The 25,022-nt window shown below is 38.9% G+C and overlaps 1 pseudogene; it reads right to left on the reverse strand.

Moving 5' to 3' along the window:
- Positions 1-9,517: 9,517 nt before the first annotated feature.
- LOC119524134 lies at positions 9,518-23,112 on the reverse strand (annotated as a pseudogene).
- Between the last annotated feature and the right edge of the window lie 1,910 nt (positions 23,113-25,022).

The following is a 25,022-nucleotide window of genomic DNA, read 5'->3' on the forward strand; positions in this document are numbered from 1 at the left end:
TTATCCTATGACTGTCCCTCCTTTGTATAGTAGAAGCAGATAGCTTGTTCTAGGTTTTATAGGTCCACAGCCAGAGGGGAATTTTGCATTAGGACAGACCATGCTTATAACTGATTTTGATACATTCTTGTACTTACCTATTGTTATGGAAATGATTTAAGTTTTTTGATATTGTGATGGAATGAATGTATTTTGTATACCGAAAGAACATGTCTTCTTGGGATCCAACATGTGGAATTTTCCTGTTTGGATATACGTCGCCCTAAAAGCCATGTTTTAATCCAGTCTTCTGGGTGCAGATTTATTAATCTTTCTGATTAGAGTGTGACCTCTTGATTGTTTCCGTGGAGATGTGACTCACCCAACAGTAGGTAATGCCTTTGATTATATTATTTCCACGGAGGTGTTACCCCACCCATTCAGTGTGTGTCATAATTAAATCACTAGAGTCATATAAAAGTGCACAGACAGGGGTGCAGTCAAGATGGCAGCATAGAGAGGTGTGCAATTTAGTTAGTCCTCTAGAGCAACTAGTAAATAACCAGGAACAATTAGTAAATAGTCTGGAACAGCTATTGGGGGACATTTGTGACTGTTCACACATCATACACCTGCCTGGAATGGGTAGAATGCCTGAGATCACAGCAGAAAAGGTGCAAGTAAAACTGTGGAACTGGTGCCCATCCCCCTGCTCCCAGCATGGCAGGCTAAGCTGCAAAACTTTGCTTTGGAAGAAGCAGTCCCTGCTGGGAGTGAGGGAGTATAGCTTGGCCAAGCTCCAACTGTGGTTTCAGTTAGCAAATGTGGACTGTTGAATATATGCTACAAGCCCAGGTAAACCTCTAAAAGCAGCAAAGTACCCTGAGGTCACTCCCATTGGAGAGAAGGTGGGGTTGATGGAAAAAAAAATACAGAGTCTTTTGGAGACGGCTGAGCTTAGAATACTGGAAGATGGCTGTGTTCCAAGAAAAAGGAGCATGAGGGACTGGGTACTATCTCTGGCTGACAGGCAAAACTGGGGTGCCAGGGACTGGCTCTAAAAAGGGGCTTTCTCTCTTCCTCATTTTTTCTCTCTCAATCTGAGTGGCTTAGTGGAAAAAGTCTCAGGCATTTTCAATTCTCCAGTGCTGACACAGGTATGGGTGGAGCTGACATAGAGAGACAAAGGAGTAATTCAAGTGTAGAAGATAACTCCCTAGGGGGTTCATCTTCCTTAAGAGGAGGGGGTGGGGCCCAGCTCAAGTGGCTGCCCTCCCTTCAGAACTCAGACCCCAGGGCCTGGGGGAAAGCAAACAATCAAACCAGAAACAACTTAAGCTTGGCTTCTGACACCCTCATTCTCTGTCCAGGACTGAGCCTGCTGAGAATGAAAGGGATCACACCTCTTTACAGCAGTGGGGAGCTTGGAGCTGACAGGCACCACCTGCTGTGCAGGTTAGGAAAAGCACAGAATCTAGAGGCCTCATAGGAAAGTATGTCAATCTTCTAGGACTAACCCTCAGGGAAACCTGTACTGAATACAGTTTCCTCCTGAGACTTGAGCCTGTTCTGAGCCTTCAATTCCCTTGCACTTTCCAATATGACCATCACAGTGCACTCTTCAGTAACTTAATCATCCTCAGAAGCAGTTTGCTTTGGCATCCAGGCTGCCTTTGACCAGGCAGGCTGAAACTGGATTTCCTGTGCCCTCAACTTGCTGGCCAAAATTTTGCTCAATTTGGGGCTCTGTCACCCACTTTATTTGTGGCAGAGACCTCTGCTGGCTGTATCAGTATTCAGTAGTCCCTCAGGTAAGTATCCAGATGCCTGCTGCTGTTTCTCTCTGGGGTGGGGGAAGCGCTTTTGGACCCAGGGCTGGAAAAACAGTCTCTGTCCACATTTTTTCAGACTTTTTGTACCTCACTGATCTGGGCTTTGAAATGTCCTCCACTGTCCCCTGGGTATACAAATGCTGAGGTCTGTCTCACTGCTGTGAGAATTTATATTCTATATCCCCAGTGTGAGGGATCTCAGCTTCTGTGAGAGACCACATGAGGGGAAGAGGAGAGGATGGGATTTTCATACCCAATGTTTAGCTCTGTCTTCAATTTGGCATGGTAGGGTCATTCTCCAGTTTACATCTTCCTCCAGATTTCTGAACAATTCAGAATTTCCCCTTTTTTTCATTGATTTTCTCAAGAGAGATTTTCAATAGCTATTTATATCATCATGTTGATGATGTCACCTCTGTTTCTTAATATGGCTCATTTTTTTCACTGGTGTCTGGGCATCAGATTATTTTGGTGAGTTTACTCTGAAGGTTGAATTCTCTCTCTTTTCAAAACTTTTGTTTTTGATTGGCTTTGTGTTAATGCTCTTCTTTTATACTTGTTTCATCTATAGTACCTGACCAGGACTGGGCAGGGTCCCACAAATGGTACACACATCTATTCCACAGGGCCTTGGGTAGAAGGTCAGGTAATTATGCCAAAAATCCTTTAATTCCACTCCTCAGGGGTGTGCTTTCCTGTCCTGCCAAGTATAAGGCCCTTTTCTCCCAAAAGAATTTTGGATGTCTTCCCAGAAGTGCTCTTTCCTTGTCTGCCAACATATGGCACTCTTTGGAAACCTATTCCCATCAGTTCTTAGAATGCAGACTCTTCTAAGCTCCCTGCCAACTATAGACAGTGGCATATATATGCCTTGTGGGGCATGTTTAACCCACCAGTTTTCCCAGCAGACCCAGTTCACCAGCCCAAAGCTAACATGGGTAATAGATAGTGTCCCACTTTCTTCTTTGGAGAGTGGATCTCTGCTGCCCCTTTCAGTCTGGAGCTACCTGCCTACCAGATACTGGATAACTGGACACTTTCTGTCCTGAGAGCGAGGGGTGAGTTCCAGGAACTGGGACTGAGGGTGGTTACTCATGTTCTTTTACCATAGTTTCTCTGTCAATTCAACCTGCATTTTCCTGGGTGTTGTGGAGGACACCACTTGATCTCCAGAAGCCAATATCTGTTGTTAAAGACAATTTCTGCCTGACTCCTAGTTGTTTTCCTTGGGGAGAAGTGAGCCCAACCTCTCCCTAAACAGCCATCTTTGATCCTATTTTTCTGTCATACTTTTAATTTGCCCTGATCTCCAGCTTTGCTTAAAACTCTTTCTGAAGAGAATCTATTACATTATTTAGGTCACCATGATAGAGTTATTTTTGGAGGGGGGGAGGAGAATACATTACGGTGGGTTATAAAACAGTATATTTGAATATCACTGAGTTTTGTAAATAGCACATATATAACTGAAAAATGATGCATACTAATTTAACAGTGGTTATTTATGATATATGTAACTATGGATTTCCTTATAGTTTTCATTCTCTTTGTAAAATCCTCTTGTATAAGTGAGTATTCACTGTTTAGGAATGAGTATTCATTGTTCTTGCAGTAAAGAAAAAAACTAAAATAGTAAACAAAAAATCAGTCATTTGATCATAGATTTGTGTATTCATTTCTGGACTCTACTTCTATTCCTTTGGTTATATGTTTATCTTTATGTCTTTATCACCCTGTTTTTATATCTGTGGCTTTGGAGTAAGTTTTGAAACCAGCGTGTGTGAGGCCTCCAACTTCATTATTATTTTTCAAGACTGTTTTGGCTCTTTGGGACCCATTGTGATTCCATATGAATTTCAGGATGAGTTTTTTTCATTTCTATATAAACAGCTTCTAGATTTTTTATAGGGATTGTGTTGAATGTGTAGATTGCTTTGGATAATATTGATATTTTAACATAATTCTTCCAATCAATGAACATGGGAAGTCTAGCCGTTTTATTGTGGTGTTCTTTAATTTATTCCTGCAGTGTTTTGTAGTTTTCAGTGAACAAGTCTTATTTACCTTTTCAGTTAAATTTATTCAATTATATTTTATTCTATTAGATGCTATTTTAAATGGAACTGTTCTTTTAATTTCCATTTTGATTGTTCACTGCTGGTGTATAGAAACACAACTGATTTTTATTCACTAATCTTGTACCTTACAACTCTGCTGAATTCATTTATTACCTCAAATAGTTTTCTTTTGGAATTTTCTATATGAAAGATTGTGCCAGTTTGAATGTATTATGTCCCCCCAAATGCCAATATCTTTGATGTAATCTTGTGTGGTCAGACCTATCAGTGTTAATTAGATTGTAATTCTTTGAGTGTTTCCATGGAGATGCACCCCACCCAACAGTGGGTGATGATGACTCTGATTGGAAACTTTCCATGGAAGTGTTGGCCCGCCCATTCAGGGTGGGTCTGAATTAAATCACTGGAGTACTATATAAGATCAGACAGAAGGAGCAAGCTGCTACAGCCAAGGGGGACACTTTGAAGAAAGCACTGGAACTGAGATAGGAGCTTCAGCTTACAGAGACATTTTGGAGACAGGCTTTGAAAGCCAACTTTTGCTCCAGAGAAGCTAAGAGAGGACAAATGCCCCAAGAGCAACTGAGAGTGACATTTTGGAGAGAAGCTGAAGCCTGGGGAGGAATGTCCTGGAAGAAAGCCATTTTGAAACCAGAACTCTGGAGCAGATACCAGCCATGTGCCTTCCCAGCTAACAGAGGTTTTCCAGACACTATTGGCCATCCTCCAGTGAAGGTACCTGATTGTTGATGCATTATCTTGGACACTTTATGGCCTGAAGACTGTAACTGTATAACCAAATAAACCCCCTTTTATAAAAGCCAGTCCATTTCTGGTGTTTTGCTTTCTGGCAGCATTAGCAAACTAGAACAAAGATCATTCCATCTACAAATAGAGATTTTTATTTCTTCCTTTCCAATCTGGAGGCCTTTACTTACTTTACTTGCCTAATTGCTCTGACTAGAACTTCCAGTACAATGTTGAATAGCTATCACGAACACAGCAACCTTGTCTTGTTCCTGATCTCAGTGGAAAAACTTGCAGGCTTTCAACATTGAGTATAATGTTATCTATGGGTGTTTCATGCCCTTTGTCATGTTGAGGAAATTGTCTTCTATTCCTAATTTTCTAAGTGTTTTTGTCATGAAAGTGTGTTAGATTTTTCAAATATGTTTTCTGCAGTGATTTAGTAGAACACTTTTTTTCCTTCATTCTATTAATGTGAAGTAATTACACTTAATGATTTTCCTATGTTGAACCACTTTACATTCCTGGGATAAATACCACATGGTCATGGTGTGTAATCTGTTTAATATGCCATTGTGCTGTATTTGGTAGTATTTTTTTGAGAATTTTTCATCTATATTCCTAAAGGATATTGGTCTGCAATATTTTTCTTATAATGCATTCATCTGGCTTTGGTGTCAGAGTTTTCCTTTGACTTTGAGGATAATTTCACTGAATACAGTAGTCTTGATGGATTTATTTTCTTTCAATAATTTAAATATTTCACAACACTCCCTTCTTCTTGTATGGTTTCTGAAGAAAAAATCTAATGTATTTCTTATCTTTCTTCCTCTATAGGTACAGCATGTTTTTCTCTGGCTTCTTTCAAGATTTACTCACCTTCAGTTTTCTGAAGTTTTTTTTTTCCTCTCTCTTCAGTTTTCTGAAGTTTGAATATGGGTGTGCCTAGGTGTATATGTTTTAGAATTTGTCCTGCTTGGTGTTTATGATCTTCCTGGATCTGTGGTTTTCTGTCTGTCATTAACTTGGGGAAACTTCCAGTCATTATTTCTTCAAACATTTCTTCACCTTTCTATCTTTCCTCTCATTCTGGTATTTCAATTACATATACATATTCCACCTGTTTTAATTGCCACACAATATCTGGATGCTCTTCCATTTGTTTCATTCCTTTTTCTCTTTGCAATTCTGATTGGGAAGTTTCTGTTGACATAACTTCAAGTTCACTGATTCTTCCCTCGGCCATGTCCAGTATACTGACAAGCCCATCAAAGGCATTCTTCAAACCTATTACAGTGTTTTTTATTTATAGCATTTCTGTTTCATTCTTTTTCTAGAGTTGCCACCTCTCTGCTTACATTACTCATCTGTAGTTGTATATTGTCTAATACTTCCATCAGAACCCTTGGTATAGTTATTTTAGATTCCCAGTCTAATCATTCCAAAGTCTCTGCCATACCTTAGTCTGGATCTGATGTTTTATTTGTCTCTTCAGACTGTGTTTTCTTTTCCTTTGTTTTAGCATCATTTGAAAATTTTTTGTTGAAAGCTGAATATGGTGTATCAGGTAAGATGAACTAAGGTAAATAGTGCTTCTGTGTGAGATTTTATATTTATCTGGCTAGGAGTTAGGCTGTGTTTACTCTTTCCTGTACTTGTAGTTGTGAAATTTCCTCTAGTGTCCTTATTTTTGTCCCCCTTGTTTTGGACTTCCCTAAAATCTCCTTCCTGAATAGTGAGTTTCTTTCAGTACTCTCAGTTGTAACCCACTGTTAAGATATCAGAGCCCTGTTGATGTGGTGGTAAGGTTTTGGGAAGGAGCAGTGTTCTATAATGTTACAATTAAATATGTTATTTTAGTCAACTTGTCAGATAGAGTTCAAACCATCAAATTTCCCTTCCCTTAGGTCAGATAGAGTTCAAACCATCAAATTTCCCTTCCCTTAGGTCAGACAAGGCTCTAGTAAAACAGTTTTCACTGAGGGCAGACCCCTGCCATGTGGAACACAACACTGAACATATTCCAAAATGGCGAATTTGCCTCTCCCCCTGATGAAAGCATGGGGAAATTTTGCTACAGTCTTCTTAGCCAGAGCCTAGTTGGGAACTTTGTGGTGGAACTCACAAAAGTGTGGGAGATTGAGGCACCAGGATATTTTACTCTCAAGTTACTCCATACTCTGCCTTCAGCAATTCATTAGCTGCCATTTAATTGATCTTACTAGTTGCTTGCTCCAGTGGTGGCTTCTGATCCCAGTAAGATGTGATTCATTGTATTCACATGTCACTTCAATGTTCAGAGTGGCTATTTTCCCTGTGACCTCAATTCTCTGGTTGATTTAGAAAGACTTGTTGATCTTCAGTTTCTTCAGCTTTTGTCTTGTGAGTATGGGAGTTGCAACTTTCAAGTTCTTTTTATGTTGGAGTATAAACTAAAAGTCCACCATACATTCTAAATTTCCTTCACCCTCTGCTATCACTTCAGTTGGTCCCCTTGAGGAAATTTGAGTCCTGGGTTGCCTTGACTTTGTTAGGCCATGTTTATTGCAATTATCCATTTACTATTTATCAAATAGGCAAAGATTTCTTAAAGAAAAAATAATAGCTACTTATATTTAACATTTTGATAAATTGAGCTAAATTAAGATTAAGGACTTCTTTCATCAAAATACTTCACTGAGTGAAAAAGTGAGCCCTAGGCGGCAAGAAGATATTTGCAAGAAGATCTAGAATATATAAAGAACTCCTAGATATCCATAAGGAAAAGACTGTAAACCAACAATGAAAATAGGCAAAATACTTGAATATATAACTCACAACAGAGGATATTCAAATCTCCAATAAACAAATGGAAACATGTTCAACATCATTAATCACTAGGTAAATATAACTTAAAGGCATTACAATAAAGTTTTGTTTCTTGATCTTGCTGCTGGGTTCATGATCATTAACATTAACAGAATTTTTAAACTGAAAAAAGGCAGCTGAAGTAATTCTTTTCTGTTTGGTTACAATTATTTTTATTTTCAATTTTTAGGGATTGATCTTTTAATTTTACTTTTTATTTAATTATGGAAAATATTCACATCATTCCAGAGTCAAATCTATGAAACAAAGTCCGTTAACAAAAGTCTTACTTCCATCCTGCACCCTGTTACCTCTCTCCCCTATAGGTAAATACTTGTATTTGTTTTTTGCTTACACTTTGTTTCAATTCAAAAATATATACTTTCTATATATATATCACCTACTTTATTATAATAGGCAGCATAAAAAACGGAATTATACACCTTAATTTTTTCATTTAACAACATACCTTGAAGTTCTTTCCACAAGAATATATAAAGATCTTCCTCATTTTATCTCTTTCCATATACTTTCCCATTAGGTGAATGTTGCATATTTGCTTCCATAGTCTCCTTGTATTGTCAGTCTTTTTTAACAATGAATAATGTCACAATTAACAGCTTGTGCATGAATATTTTCATATTTTTGCCATGTATTTTTGGGATACATTGCCTTACATGACAGTGATCCCTAAGAGAAGGTAAATGAACAAAGTAACTACTAGAATTTCCCACAACTTACTACTGGAAAAGAGTTTCCAGGCCATGGTGTAAAGAGGGAGACTCTCCAAAACAGCATGGCATTGTCACTATGTTAAGGAGTCATAGTAGAGGATTTGAGGAGGCCAAGGTGGTAGAATTTTCAGGGCAGAGTACTGGAGAAGAGAGAGCTGAACATATTAAGAGCTCTGAAGACATGCTGTGGTTTCCCCCTCCAATTTTCCACTGAGTTCTGATCCATGTGAGGAAACTACCTTAAACTGGGAAAGAAACATCAAAAAGGAGCAAGCAGAACATTTCTTGGAGCTTAAAAGGGCTGTAAAGAGTTCAAATTCCCCAAATTCAGAGTTAAGAAACCTCCCAATGTATAGAACATCAGATAATGTACTCAGAAGGATATAACCTCATAGAGGAGGCAAATTAGCCTTAGACCAAAGTACTTTGGTAGCCTCTGGAATTACATAAAGTACTGAAAAGCAAATCTTAAACTGATCAGGCTGTTTCCAAGAATTTAACTGTGTCTGAGAACAAAGCTCAAAAAAGCAATAGCAAAAAAAAAAAAAAAAAAAAATCCAGAGCGCAACAATGTAAAGCTGAAAGTGTCTGCCATATCAAAGAATACCAGGCATGCAAAGAGGAAAAAAACAAAGAAGGTCGTGATTAATAGAATTAGTAGCCAATAGGATTATTGAAACAGCTATCATTATATATACTCCATTTTTTCTTTGCCTATACATGAGTTCATAAATACACTCTCTTATGTTAATTCACCTGGAATTGACTTTTGAGTGTAGATGAAATAGAAATCAATGTTCATTTTTTTTCTATATGGATATCCAATTGACCCAGAACCATTTATTGCAAAGAATATTCTTTCCCCTTACAATGCAGTTGTCAAGTCTGTCACAAATCAAGTGGTTGTATGATAAGTATCATTTTGGTCTTTTCTGTTTCACTGATCTATTTGAACAGACTCTCTTCACAGCTTTTTCTTTTCAGACATGTTCTCAGCATTTATTATCCATTGAGTGGACATCTATAACACCTAGCTTTTAAGCTCATTTGTTTTAGAATGATTGAGGTTTTCTTTTTTAATCCCAGAAAGCAAATAAATTCATAGGGAGTTAAGACCATCACATTTTAATATAAAAATAATTGATCAATATTTTATACATTTCACTTTCTTCAACAAATCTAGAACCAGGGTTCACTTCAAATTTCCATGAAAGTTCAACATTGCAGATTGAAAAATAACTATTTAGAAAACATCTGAATTTTCTTCCAAATGAAGTTGGCTTCCACTTGATTGCAGAATTCAAGATTTCTCAGATGATAATACAGAGTCAAAACTAGTGAATAAAATTTTACAAATTGCTTGTGCTTGTTCCAGTCTGTTGCACTGATAACCCATATGCTGTATTCTTCAGTGCTTGCATTTGTGGTGTTGGGAGCAATCAGCTTATTCTTGCTTCCAGACCATCATCATAGCACAGCATCTGGATGATTAAATATAAGGCATGCCTATGCAGAACATCATACTGATCTGATGTCAATACTTTTATACCATACTTGGAAACTCCCATAACAAATTCTTCCTCCACAGGAATAAAAGGCAACTTCCCATCTTAATGGGTAACATCTACATAATTTATCAGGTCTAGTGGCCCTTCAAGACTTTTCCCCCCAAAGACTTTCAGTTTCTCAATGACACCAACACATTTTATTCAAAATTCTGCACAGGTATCTGAATTATTGTTGCTTTGTCCTGAGCTTTCATTAGAATCTGTATCAAGGCTGGCTACAGTACTGGATTGTGAAAGTCCTCTAAGGCTGGAATCTACAGACTTGCTCTTACTGCCAATTTCACTACTTTGGAAATGCTACTGTGTCATTTTCACCTTTCTGAAAGATTTTTCACCATAATTTCATCCAAAGAAGCTCCCCTATAGAACTGAATGCTATTTTATTGTCTTCCAAAGTTCCACAGACATCAGTCTACACACAGATAGCTTCCTTTCTTTCTGACATTATCAGCCCTTTAGGAAAAACTATGTACCTCACAGCCACTGACCCATATCTGGAGATGCTTTAGGTAAGGATCAGTGCGGGACCTCTCAAGCACCTGGTGCCAGGGACAGCTCTTCCACTTCCAATCCCAGCATCACCTTTTTGGTATTCTTTCCTCAGCCTGTGTGACCCCACCTAAGAGTTTCAGCACTTCTTCACAGCTTTTTAACGTCAAAGATTTCACAGAGGACAGTGCCACTTCCAGTCCCCATTCCAATTGGTCTCTTTCCATGTATCCCGCTGTTGCCAGTGCATAGATCTAACTCGACCAGCTAGGCTCTGTTGTCCCTTTTTCTGCAACCTGGTTTGCACCCATGAGAAACTGGATAATCCTTATCACTCCTGCCTCATACCTACAGGAAACCATGTTGAGTGATTTTTACCTTCCTCCAATTAGTGATGTTGCCTTTGCCCTCAGGTTCTTTATCAAAGCTTAGATGGCAATAAGACTTTCTGCTTATACTAGAGCTCTCAAAAATTCAGGGAATGAGATCCCCATTGCTCCTCCCTTCAAATATCCCCCAATTTTATGAATGATTCTCTTGGTGCCCCCCCCCCAGCTTTGGAATGTCTCCTCTTAGCACACCCTTCTGTTTGGATGGTGTGGTGAATTGAGTTGTGTACCACAGTTTGGACATGTTCTTAGTTTTCATCTTCATTCTAGTGGGAGTGGGCCCATTATAAATAACATGTCTTCACAATGTTACTTCAGTTAAGGTGTGGTCTAACTGAATCAGATTGGCTTTAATGCAAATTACTGGATTCCTTTATATGCAGAGTGAAAGTCAGATGGAGAGAGAAGCCCCAGGGAGCAGCCAGAAGCTGAAAGTCAGTGGAACCAGAAAGAAAGAGAAGAAACTGTCATGTTCATTGACATATGACAGAAAAGCCAAGGAACCTCAAAGATTGCTGGCCAGCCAGAAAATACCTTTTACCCTCAAACCATGATCCAATATATTCCTGCTGTTAAGTCAACCCATTTTGTCATATTTCTTTTAGCAGCTAGGAAACTAAAATAGATGCCCAATACCTTTTGGTCTCAGTGCTGAACCATCTTTAAAGTATTCCTTTCTTTAGCTCTTACAGAACACAATTACCCATCTGTGACTTCTCTTTCAAGCATGTTGTTCTTTTAAACATACATCTCACCGACTTCCAATTCCCTTATTTGGAGAGAACTATGACATTATACTTCAGTGAAAACCCACAGGGAGGGAGGCGGGGCAAGATGGCAGCATAGAGAGGAGTGGAAGCTAAGTAGTCCCCCTGGAACAACTACAAAAAAACAAAAACAACTAGTAAATAATCCAGAATAACTGCAGGGGGACAAACAAGACCATCCACTCATACACCAACCTGAATTGGGAGGAATGCCCGAGAACACAGCATAAAATCTGTAAATAAAACCTGCGGATCCAAGTCGTGAGACCCCCTCCCCCATAGCCCGAGCTGCAAAGCCTCGTGGTGCCAGAGAGAAGCTCTCTCCCAGCAAGCGAATATAGCTCAGCTGAGCTCCAATTGGGGTTTTAAGTAGCGAGTGTGAACTGCTCACTACAGGTACACATCCCCAAAAAACAGAGGCTTTGGGTGACAACTGACCTTGGAGAGCCGGAGGGTCGCCTTGGACTGGGTCTGAAGGGGACTATCTGTTTCTTTTTCGGCTCAGTGGAGAAAGCCCCAGTCATATTCAGTTTCCAGGGCTGTGACTTGGGGAAGGGTGGAGACAGCATAAGCAGAGAGCGAGACCACTGAAATGCTAATGACCTCCACCTGAGGGGTCTGTCTTCTCTAGGAGGAAAGGGGTGGGGCCCTTTCCATTGAGAACCAGACCCCAGAGCCTGGGGGAACATGGCCACACCTCCTCACACCAGTCAAGAATTATAGGCTAACAGGCGTCACCTGCTGGGCAGAAAAGCACAGTGACCCGAGGCATCAAAGGGTGGAGCAATTTTCTAAGACACACCCACAGGGAAACCAGATACTGAATATTTCTTCCCTCTGGGACCTGAGCCTGCTCTGGTCTGGGAAAATCTGATTTGGATAACCAAGGAAACCATGCCTAGACAACAGAAAATTACAACCTACACTAAGAAAAACAAAGTTATGACCCAGTCAAAGGAACAAACATACACTTCAACTGAGATACAGGAATTTAAACAACTAATGCTAAATCAATTAAAAAAGTTTAGAGAAGATATTGCAAAAGAGATAGAGGCTGTAAAGAAAACACTGGGCATACACATGGCAGAAATCAAAAGTTCAAAAAACCTACTAGTAGAATCTATGGAAATGAAAGGCACAACACAAGAGATGAAAGACACAATGGAAACATACAACAGCAGATCTCAGGAGGCAGAAGAAAACACTCAGGAACTGGAGAACAAAACACCTGAAAGCCTACACGCAAAGGAGCAGATGGAGAAAAGAATGAAAAAATACGAACAACGTCTCCGGGAACTCAAGGATGAAACAAAATACAATAATGTATGTATCATTGATGTCCCAGAAGGAGAAGAGAAGGGAAAGGGGGAAGAAACAATAATAGAGGAAATAATCAATGAAAATTTCCCGTCTCTTACGAAAGACATAAAATTACAGATCCAAGAAGTACAGCGTACTCCAAACAGAAGAGATATGAATAGGCCTACTCCAAGACACTTAATAATCAGATCATTTGAATGCAAATGATATCTCCCCAGGGGGTGAATTTTTCCTAAAAAGAAAGAGGTGGCACCAAGATATACTACCCACCTTCCATTCAGAACCAGACCCCAGAACTGGGGGAAAACAGCCATGGTCCTCACCTCCTTACACCAGTCTGGAGTGACAGGCTAACAGGTGCTATCTGCTGGGCAGAAAAACACAGTGGCTTGAGACCTTGAAGGGAGTATCAATCTTCTAAGACACACCTTCAGGGAGACATGATACTATTGCTTCCTTCTGAGACCAGAGCCTATTCTGATCTAGGAAATCCTTATTGGGGTAACCAAGGAAACCAGATGCCTAGACAACAGAAAACTACAGCCTACACTAAAAAAAAACAAAGTTATGGCCCAGTCAAAGGAACAAACTTACACTTCAACTGAAATACAGGAACTGAAACAACTAATACTAAGTCAATTCAAAAACTTTAGGTAAGATATGGCAAAAGAGATGAACCATATAATGAAAACACTGGGCATATATAAGGTAGAAAACAAAAGTTTTAAACAAATGGCATAATCTATGGAAATGAAAGGCACAATAAAAGAGATGAAAGACACAATGGAGACATGCAACAGCAGATCTCAAGAGACAGAAGAAAACACTCAGGAGCTGGAGAACAAGGCACCTGAAAGCTTACACACAAAAGAACAGATAAGAAAAGAATGGAAAAAATATGAGCAACATTTCTGGGAATTGAATGACAACATGAAACACAGGAATGTACATGTCATGGATGTCCCAGAAGGAGAAGGGAAAAGGGGCAAAAGAAATAATATAGGAAATAATCAATGAAACTTTCCCATCTCTTATGAAAGACAAAATCACAGATCCAAGAAGCACAGGATACCCCAAACATAATAGATATGAATAGACCTACACCAAGACACTAAATAATTAGATTATCAAACATCAAACACAAAGAGCATTCTGAAAGCAGCAAGAGAAAAGTGATCCATCACATACAAAGGAAGCTTGATAAGACTATATGCAGATTTCTCAGTAGAAACATGGAGGCATGAAGGAGGTGGTATGATATATTTAAGATACTGAAAGAGAAAAACCACCAACCAAGAATCCTATGTCCAGCAAAACTGTCCTTAAAATATAAGGGAGAGTTTAAAATATTCTCTGACAAACAGACAATGACAGAGTTTGTGAACAAGGTACCCACTTTATAGGAAACACCAAAGGGAGCACTACAGAAAGAAAGGAAAAGACAGGAGTGAGCAGTTTGGAACACAGTTTTGGGAGATAGTAGTACAGCAATGTAAGGACACTGAAAAAAGATGACTGTCAGTATGGTTAAATGAGGAAGGTTAGGAGCATGTGGGACACCAGAAGGCAAGAGGAAAGATAAAGACTGGGACTGTATAACTCAGTGAATCCTAGGGTGCTCAACAATTGTAATAAAAGGTACAGCTATGTTTTTACATGGGGGAGAACAAATGAATGTCAACATTGCAAGGTGTTAAAAATAGGGTGGAATTGGGGGAAAAATACAATCAATGCAAACTAGAAATTATAATTAACAGAAACATGGCATTATGCTTCCTTTAATGTAACAAAGGCAATATATCAAAGCTAAATGCATATGGGGGAGGACATAGGGGATGGGTACGGGACTCTTGGCATTGGGGATGCTGTCTGATTCTTTATTCTACTTTGGTTTAATGCTATCTTTCTTTTTATTGTTTCCTAGCTGTCATGTTTTTTCCCTTTCTTTTTTTTTTCTTTTGTCTCTCTAACTTCTTTGACTCTTCCTCCTTCTTTGTGGAAGAAATGAAGATGTTCTTATATAGATAGTGGGGATGTTGGTGAACACATAATTACATGATGATACAGGGAACCATTGATTGTTTACTTAGGACAGAATGTATGGTGTGTGAACAAAACCATCTTAAAAAATGGGCTGATGAAGAAAACTTGAGGCACTATATTGAGTGAAATAAGACAGACAGATAAGGACAAATATTCCAGGGTTTCACTGATATGAATGAGTTATAATATGTAAACTTACAGTCATGAAATATAAGATACCAGGATACAGAACAGGACTAAAGAATGGCGAGCAGTTGCTTACTTTGAGCAGAATGTTCAACTAGGGTGAACTTAAACATTTGGAAGTGGATAGAAGTGAAGGTAGTGCACTGTGAAAATGAATAACTGTGCTGAATGGTCTGTGAATGTGGTGGAAAGGGTAAGTTCAGAGTCATATATGTCACCAGAAGGAAAGTTGGAAGTTAAAAGACAGGAATGTATAAAACAGTGAATCTTGTGATCGGCAATGTCTGTGATTAACTGTACAAATATTAGAAATCTCTCTCCTGAACTAGAGCAAATGTATGACACTATAACTAGAAGTTAATAATAGAGTAGCATATAGGAAAAATATGTTACCTATTGCAAACTATATACTACAGTTAGTATTTTAACATTCTTTCATCAACAGTAACAAATGTACTATACCCATACTGTGAATCAGTAATGAAGGGGGGTTGTTATGGTTATGGGAAGATTTGAGAGTCCTTCTTTTGTCTTTATTTCTTTTCTGCAGTAATGAAAATGTTCTCAAAATTAAAAAAAATTATTTGTGGTGATCGATGCACAGCTCTATGATGGTAATGTGAGCAATTGATTGTACACTTTGGATCTTTCAATAATTGTATGGTTTTTGAACAATCTCAATTAAAAAATGATTGATACATTACCAAACCTGGGAATTCTCACTCCTCCAGATGCACCTGGACATGTGAGTCAGAAAGCACCCCCTTGTTTCAGTTACAGAGAATTTATAGCATTTTTGAGTTACATTCAATTAAATCATATTTTTTTTACATTAAATGATTCATGAGCACAAAAAAAAGCATAGTACTGGCATAAAGTTAGATATATGACCAATGTAACTGAATTGAGTGTGTGGAAATAGACCCTCTCATCTATGGACATTTGATCTTAGATAAGGCATTCAATCCCAACAACTGGGACACAGCAGCCTATTCAATAAATGGTGCTTGGCGAACTGGATATCCATATCCAAAGAATGAAAGAGGATTGCTTTCTGACACCTTATACAAAAATTTGCTCAAAATGGATTAACGATATAAACATTAGTGCTAAGACCATAAGAATTTTAGAAGAAAATGTAGGGAAATATCTTAAGGATCTATTGATAGGCGGTGGTTCCTAGACCTTATACCCAAAGCATGAGCAATCAAAGAAGAAAAAGAAAAATGGGATCTCCTCAAAATTAAACACTTTTGTACATCAAAAGACTTTGTCAGAAGAAGTAAAAAGGCAGCCTATACAGTTGGAGAGAATATTTGGAAACCGCATATGAGATAAGGGCTTAATATTCAGAATATATAAAGAAATCCTACAATTCAACAAGTGAAAGACAAACAACCCAAATAAAAATGGACAAAAGATGGAAGACATTTTTCTGAGAGGAAATACAAATGGCTCAAAAACATGAAAAGATGTTCAATTTCACTGGCTATCAGGGAAATGCAAATCAAAACCACAATGAGATCTCATCTCACATCTACCATAATGGCCATTAGCCGAAAACCAGAAAACTATAAGTGCTGGAGAGGATGTGGAGAAAGAGGCACACTTATTCATTGTTGGTGGGAATGTAGAATGGTGCAACAACTCTGGAAGACAGTATGGAGGTTCCTCAGGAAGCTAAATATAGATTTGCCATATGACCCAGCTATTCCATTGCTGGGTATATACTCAGAGGAACTGAAACTTAAGACACAAACAGACGTTTGTAAACCAATGTTTATTGCAGCATTGTTCACAATTGCCAAGAGATGGAAACAGCCCAAATGTCCATCAAAGGACAAGTGGATAAACCAACTGTGGTATATACACATGATGGAATATTATGCAGCTGTAAGACAGAACAAAGACATGGATCATGTAATAATGTGGATGAACCTTGAGGACATTATGTTGAGTGAAGTTAGCCAGAAACAAAAGGACAGATGCTATATGGTCTCACTAATATGAACTACCATTAATGAGCAAACTTTGAGAGTTAAATTAGAGGACACAGGTTATCAGAAGATAGAAATTTTTTAGAGATCAGGCACTTCATGTTGAAAGATTATAGAATGTTGAACAGGATTGATTCTGTAGATCCAGAAATGGGATAGTGCAGTGCCATGTGATGGTAGTACAGTATTGTAGGTGCACTGACCCAGGATGTGTGTGAGCAAGATTGAGGAAGGAGGGCTAGGGACATGTGTGATACCAGAGGGAAGGATGGACTATAGATACCGGGAATGTATAGCTTGGTGAAACCTAGAGTGGTTGGTGATGGTGACAAAATACACAAATTTAAAAATGTTTTTACAGGGGTGACAACAGATAAAAGGTAACCTTGTGGGATGTTGAAAAGGGGAGGGTATTGGGGGAGAGAATATAACCAATACAACCAGAGTTTGGGGTTAATAATAACATTGTAGTATGCTCCCATTAAATGTGACAGTGCACTATACCAAAGCTGAATGTCTGGGAGGGAGGGGTGTAGGGGAGGTGTATGTTATTCTTGTTAGTGGTGTTCTTGACCAGTCTTATTGCTGTATTTTATTTTATTTTCCCTTTTCCCTTTATCCTTTTTATTATTCTTTTGTTTCAATTCTTTTTTTCAGTAATGAACATATGTAAGTGCTAATTGTGAAAAATGCACAACTATATGATGACACTATAAACTATTGTACACTGTGTATGATTGTATGGTATTTGATATATCCCTATGTTCTAGTTTGCTAATGCTGCTGAATGCAAAATACCAGAGATGGATTGGCTTTTATAAAAGGGGGTTTATTTTGTTACACAGTTACAGTCTTAAGGCCATAAAGTGTCCAAGGTAACACATCAGCAATCGGGTACCTTCACTGGAGGATTGCCAATGGTGTCTGGAAAACCTCTGTTAGCTGGGAAGACATGTGGCTGGAGTCTGCTCCAAAGTTCTGGTTTCAAAATGGCTTCCTCTCAGGACGTTCCTCTCTAGGCTGCAGTTCCTCAAAAATGTCACTCTTAGTTGCACTTGGGATATTTGTCCTGTCTCAGCTTCTTCGGAGCAAGAGTCTGCTTTCAATGGCCGTCGTCAAACTGTCTCTCATCTGCAACTCCTGTGCTTTCTTCAAAGTGTCCCTCTTAGCTGTAGCTCCTCTTCAAAACATCACTCCCAGCTGCACTGAGTTCCTTCTCTTTGAGTCAGCTCATTTATATGGCTCCACTGAACAAGGCCCACCCTGAATGGGTGGAGCCATGCCTTTATGGGAATATCTCATCAGAGTCATCACCTACAGCTGGGTGGGGCACATTCCAAGCAAATCTAATCAGCATCAAAACATCTGCCCCACAAGACTACATCAAAGATAATGGCATTTGGGGGACACAATACATTCAAACTGGCACACCTTATAAAATTGTTGGGAAAAAAATAAACAGTGGGACACAAGTGCTGGAGAGAATTTGGAGAGAGAGAAGTATGTATTCACTGTTGGTGGGGAAACAGAATGGTGTAGCCTATCTGAAGGACAGTATGGTGGTCCCACAAGAAGCTAGATATATGGGGGTTTCAAGGTCCTGCAACCTCTGTATGGGGTATATACTTGGAAGATTGGAGAGCATGGAAACAAATGCACATTTATGCACCAGTATATATGGCAGCAGTATTCACTATTTGCAATAGACAGAGGTGGCCTAAGAGTACCTTGACTGATGAACAGAATGGTGAACTGTGGAGTATGCATATAATAGAATATTGAGCAGCTACAAGAAGAAATGAAGCTGTGATACATGCTTCTAGATGAATGGATCCTGAGTACAGCATTTTGAGTGAAGCATGCCAGAAACAAGAGTACAAATATTATAATGTCTCACTAATATAGACTAAGTAGAATGTCTAAACTCAGAACTGAATCTTAGAGCACAGCTTATCAGGGACATGCTCATTTTAACTGTCCCTAGATTGTAAGCTCTTACAGCAGTCACATCAATTCCTGAATTATAATGGCTATTTCTAAATCCTGAGATGCTGAGCTCCTTGTGTATAACCTAGTCAGTCTTTGGAACTTTGTATATCTGTGTGACACATGAGATTCAGAGCTAGAACTTGGCAGCTATGAATGTAAGCATTACCCCATATGGCAACTGTTGAAAGAGCTGAAAAAGAATTCAGACTTTAATTAGAGATATGAATGAAGAGGATCTGGTTAGGACTAAGGCAAATCAGGCCCAAGGGTAAAGGATGATACTGACTGGGTTTTAAAACTACAACTTACATGTGAGACCAAGGAAGGAGATGTTTACCTGGTGCAGGATCTATATTTTCTGTAGTACACTGATAATTTAACTTGTATGATCAGTTTGAGCACCATAGATGCAGGGATCAGTGAATGGGAAGTAGGATTTGGTGAGTTTGGAGAGGCTGGGGTGAAATCCTGACACATTCCAGAGTGATATGGGCAGAGAGTAAAAGTGTATTTGTGGGCCCCCCTGAGGAGCTGGGGAGAAATGCAGAAACGTTGGACTTCCCAACCTGGGGTATTGCTGATTTTCCTGCAAACATTGAAGACTGCCAATTTAGTGGGCCAAGCCCTTGATCTGGGGGATTTCCCCTGTGAGGCTATCTGCTGCCTGGGAGAGGTTAAGCCCAGTTATAATTGTGCCTAGGAGTCCCCCTCCAGAAAGCCTCTTTGTTCCTCAGATGTGGCTACCTCTCTCTCTAAGCCCACTAAGGAGGTGAGCTCACTATCCTCCCCACTATGTGGGACGTGACTCTCAGGGGTGTGAATCCCTGTGGGAATGTGGGAAATGACTCCTGGAGATGAGCCTGGACCCAGCACTGTGAGATTGAGAGAATCTTCTTGACCAAAAGGGGGAAGAGAGATGAAACAAAATAAGGTTCCAGTGGCTGAGAGATTTCAAACGGAGTCGAGAAGTCACTCTTGAAGGTATTCTTATGTGCTATATGGCTATCACCTTTTAGTCTTTACCATGTTGGAATGGCTAGAGGGAAACATCTGAAGCTGTCAAACTGCAACCCAGTGACCTTGATTCTTGAAGATGATTGTATAACCATGTAGGTTGCATAGTGTGACTGTGCAACTGTGAAAACCTTGTGGCTTGCACTCCCTTTATCCATTGTATGGAAAGATGAGTGGAAAATGGGGACAAAAATTAGATGAAGAATAGGATGGGATGGAGGGGATGGAATGATTTAGGCGTTCATTTTTGCTTTTATTTTTATTTTGGAGTAAGGAAAAAGTCCAAAAATTGGTGATGAATGCACAGCTGTATGATGGTGCTGTGAATAATCGATTGAACGCTGTGGATGACTGTGGGATGTGCGAATGTGTCTCAGTTAAACTGTATTAAAATAAAGCAAATGAACAACAGGGGGAGAAGGGGAATGGAATGTTTGGGATGTTCTTTTTTACTTTAATTTTTATTTTATTTTTTGGAGCAATGAAAATCTTCAAACTTTGTGGTGATGAAAGCACAACTATATGACGATACTGTGAACAACTGTACACTTCGAATGATTGTATATTATGTGATTATATCTCAATAAAACTGCTAAAAAGTAATGGATAAATCCATAGATTTCCAAAGTCTTCAATTACTTCTCTAAACTCCCTTTATTCATTTTATGCTCCATTCCCAATCTGAAATATTCTAATTTTTAATATACCCTGCCACATGAAATAAAATATGAAGATTCCGGGCAAATAAGCAGGTCTAAGTTAAGGCGTAGGCTGATTTTGGAGGCAAGCAGGTCCAGAGGTTTAGAGGTCTGGAGGTTGTCAAGAGGATCACAGATGTGCAGGGTCAAGTAGTAGTATTCTGAAGGCAACAGCTATTCGTATCTGCTTAATTTTAACTTACTTGTGGAGTGTGGCTGTACAGGCATAGATCACAGCCTTCAGAATTTAAGTAGCCTTCAGGTGTATTCTGCTCTTTCCTGAAAGCCAAGGAGAGGGCTCTACTTTTTTTTTTTTTCTCTCTGGTCCTTTCTCTGAAAGAGTAGCCATTTAGAGCTCTCCTCCTGCCTCTTAGTGCCAACTCTTGGGGTCTTTCTCTTTGCTGAGCCCAACTTTTATTCCCCCAAGTTTTCTGCCTCTTTCTTGCTCTTATTCCTCCACCACTGGCTGTTTTACTGTGTTTCTTCTCTCTCCCTATACCCTAAACCATTTCTTGCCCTTTCCTTGACTCCTTGAAATGTGTTTTCCTCACAGGGCTATTGCCAATCACTTTTTCTAAAATCGTTTTAAACTTGGTTCTTTTAGGATGCACTTGGCCCATAGTTAATTTTTAATCCTGTAAATACCAAGTTGAAAGGAAAGACTGAACAGGAACAAAATTAAATCCAATGTTGAGAAAATTTTTCCCTCTTCTCACCTAGTGTATTTTTAGTTTATTAATGTGTTTTTCTTTATTCCAATAGTGAATTATGGAGATTTGAAGGCCATATCTTCTTCAATAGTTTATCTGATATATGGTAAGAAACTTAAAGTGTTCTAAATAACAATGCCAGAATTAAATGCTATAATTCAGTTGTGTTGGGGGAGGACTTGAAGATTTCTTGAAGAAGCTCTTGAGGGAGAAGTGGCCTGGTTTTGAGAAAACAGCACTGAACTAGTTGACACACATAGTCTAGTCCCAGATCCACCATTTAATTCTGGTGTGTCTTTGGACAAGTTACACTCCCTTTCCAATATAACAACAACAATAATAAAGATGCATTATATATTTACTATGCACTAGGCATTGTAGGAAGTACTTTACATGCCTTATCTCATGTAATCCTTGCAACACCCATGAAAGATAGAAACTATTGCAACTAATGCCTTACAGATTTGGTAATAACTGAAGTTCAGAGAGGTTGAGAAAATTTCCCAAAATAGCACTTAGCCTCAAAGCTATATGCAGGGTTTCAGAAATGAAGTATAAGCAGCTAGTGAGTGCCAGAACCAGGATTCAAACTCAGGTCTATCTGACACCAGAGATCACACTTTAAAAAATATGGAATGCTACCACTTCACAACACTCTACTGAGCATTAATTTCTTCATCTGTAAAAATGAGGAGTTTGGATTTATCTCTAACATCGCTTCTAGTTCTAACAGGTTAAGAGTCATATCAAATATCAAAGGAATATTGATATATTTGATAGCAAATAGGAACCAAAAATCATGCATCAATTCTTTCTCTCATATCATATGGAAAAGGCTGTCATGCCATTGCTTTTCTAAGTGATTTTGTAAAGAAGGAAGAAGGTGTAGAATCAGTAAGATTTTGAGTTACTAAATCAGAGGGAAAGAAGAGCCTAGAATTTCCATCAGGAGAATGAAGATCTGAGAGAAACATGTGGCTGTTCAGTTTAGGGCTCTAATAAGTTTACTGGCAGGAAAAATGGATTTCATTTCCAAGAGTGGAAAAGACAAGGCCCTGAGAAAATAATAACCAATAATAATGTAGCAAAAAGCCTTTTAATATACTAGGCACAATTCAGTGAGGCTTGACTTTTAAGGAGGAAGAACCTTGGTATATTACTTTCACTGTCATACGTAATGAATTACTACCAGGGAGAACTACTCCAGAAGAGAAATCCATGCCTTTTATTGACATACCAAAAATGCATAGTACACTGGTGAGGCCAAGAGTTATTCTGGAAGTTTTTCTCCCTCTACATTCTCTTCCTTTAAGATCTTCTCCACCAACATAGCTTCAACTATCACATCTATATGGATGACTCCCAAATCTATATCTCGAGTCCTATCCAGTCACTCTACCTCCAAATTTGTATCTCAGATGAATCCTTAACATTTCTACTCAAACATTTCAATACTTCAGATCCATCAAATATCAAACCAGATACATTATCTTCTGGGCCAAGCCAGATCCGAAAGTGAGAAAAATGCTTTGATGTCTATAAGGATAAGTACAAATATAAAGCATTATTTTTCTTCGTCAATATCAATGACAGCATTGTTCTTCCAGGCAACAAAGCCTGGGAATTTGGCATAGTTCTCCAAATCCAGGCACTTACTAAATCTTCTAGATTCTTCTTTTGTAAGGTCTCCTTTATCCGTTCCTTCCTTTCTATTCTCAGAATCATCACCTACAGGCTGACAAATCTTAAATCTTTATCTCTAATCTTATTTAAATGAATGTAAATAACATAAAACACCTGGCATACAGTAGTGACCAAAAAATGCTGGATGTTTCCCCTACTGTCAAGTACTAGACCTTTCCACTTAGGTGTTCTTCTGGAATCTAATATTCAACATATCCTGAACTGAATTAATTCACTTCCCTAAACCAGTTTCTTCTCCTACGTTTTCCAATATCAATTACTGACACTATAGTCTACTGAGTTACTCAAGTCAGAAACCTAGGAGTAAGCTATATTTGAATTATTTCTCTTTATTAGTCCCTACATCTAATTTCTCTTTCCAAAGGCTTATCAATTCTGTTTTTTTTATTTCCAATATACCCCTCCTCTATATTTTTACAGCTGTCAGCCTTATTAAAGCCTTTACTAAAGCCTCAGACATACCTAGTTTTGAATTTAGCTCAACAAATTACTGTGTGATCTTGGGCAAATTATTAATCTCCTTGAGCCTAGATTTTTTTCCTCTGTAAAATGGTGATGACAATACCTATGCCATAGGACTGTTTTCTAGATTAAATGAGATTATTTTATGTAAAGCTCTAGTGACAGAGTAACCTCCCCAAAATTTATTCCCTCCTTCCACCTCACAATTAAATTACAAGTAGCTACTTAAGTTGCTTCCCTAAATTCATGCCATCTCCAATTTTGTTTATACCCCGCCAGATTCATATTCATTAATTAATTTATGTAATAAACATTGAGTACCTACAATATACTAAATGGGAACACTGTTAATCTCCCTTAAATCATGTTATACACCTATAGAAAAAAACTTCCGTTTGTCAAAATTCCACAACCTGAATTTGATACCCTTCAAAATCTGACACAGTCCTACCTTCCCAACCTTTGATACCAACACTTACCCTCTTTTCTAATCACTTCAGTCTACTTACTCATTTACTAATATATTGTTATGCAGTATCCCACTCCCTGCCCTTAGCAATTCTGCATGTTCTTGATGAGCCACTGCCACTGCCCTCAGGAATTCTGTAAGTTTGCAATAACTTTTAAAATTTTAAACTCCCAAGTTCCCACTCCCAGTCCCCGTTCCCCAAGCTCCTGCTCTCAAACCAGCCAATGGAAACTTGCCAGCTACTCCCCTTCCCCAAAGTAGCCAAAGTAGACTTGCAAGCCTCCCTGTCCCTGGACAAAGAATTTCCCATCAACCATCCTTTATAAGCCCCACTGTTCCCCTAGCTTGGGGCTGTCATGATCTTAGGCTTCAGCCCACTTGTGCACAGCTGGACATTAAAGCACCTTCAATCAAGTTCTCTTCTCTTCCCAATCAAAACACCTAACATGTAGCATTGACATTCTTACTTCCACATGCCACCAGTGACTAGCAGAGTGCCTAGAACATAGGAGATACTTAAATATTTCTTAAATGAATAAGCTCAGCCATATTATTTCTCTCACAAATGATATTCCCACCCTTTTCTCTACATTTACATGACAACCAGTATTTAAAGGACAGTTTTGGGGGGCAGGGCAAGATGGCAGAGTATTGAGGTGTGGAATTTAGTTACTTCTCTAGGGCACCTGGTAAATAGCCAGGAACTCTATCAAGCAGTCTTTTCAGGGTCTTCTGTGACCAGTCATGCATTGTATACCAGTTTGGAATAGGTGGAATGACTGAGATTGCAGCAAAAACTGTAAGTTTCCCCGGCCAGGCATCTGGCACACCTCCCTTACACGCATGGAAGACTGTCTTGGAGCTGTTTCTCCAAAGGAAAAAGAAACAATCTGTGCTGGGAGCAAGGAGGAGGGCTCAACCCAACTCCAATTTCAGAATTAATTAACAAACTCAAACTGCTGATTAAAAGTTCCAAGCACAGATAAACTGAGCACAGGCA

The sequence above is a fragment of the Choloepus didactylus genome, chromosome Y, assembly GCF_015220235.1.
Source record: "Choloepus didactylus isolate mChoDid1 chromosome Y, mChoDid1.pri, whole genome shotgun sequence".
In the NCBI taxonomy this organism is placed as follows: Eukaryota; Metazoa; Chordata; class Mammalia; order Pilosa; family Megalonychidae; genus Choloepus; species Choloepus didactylus.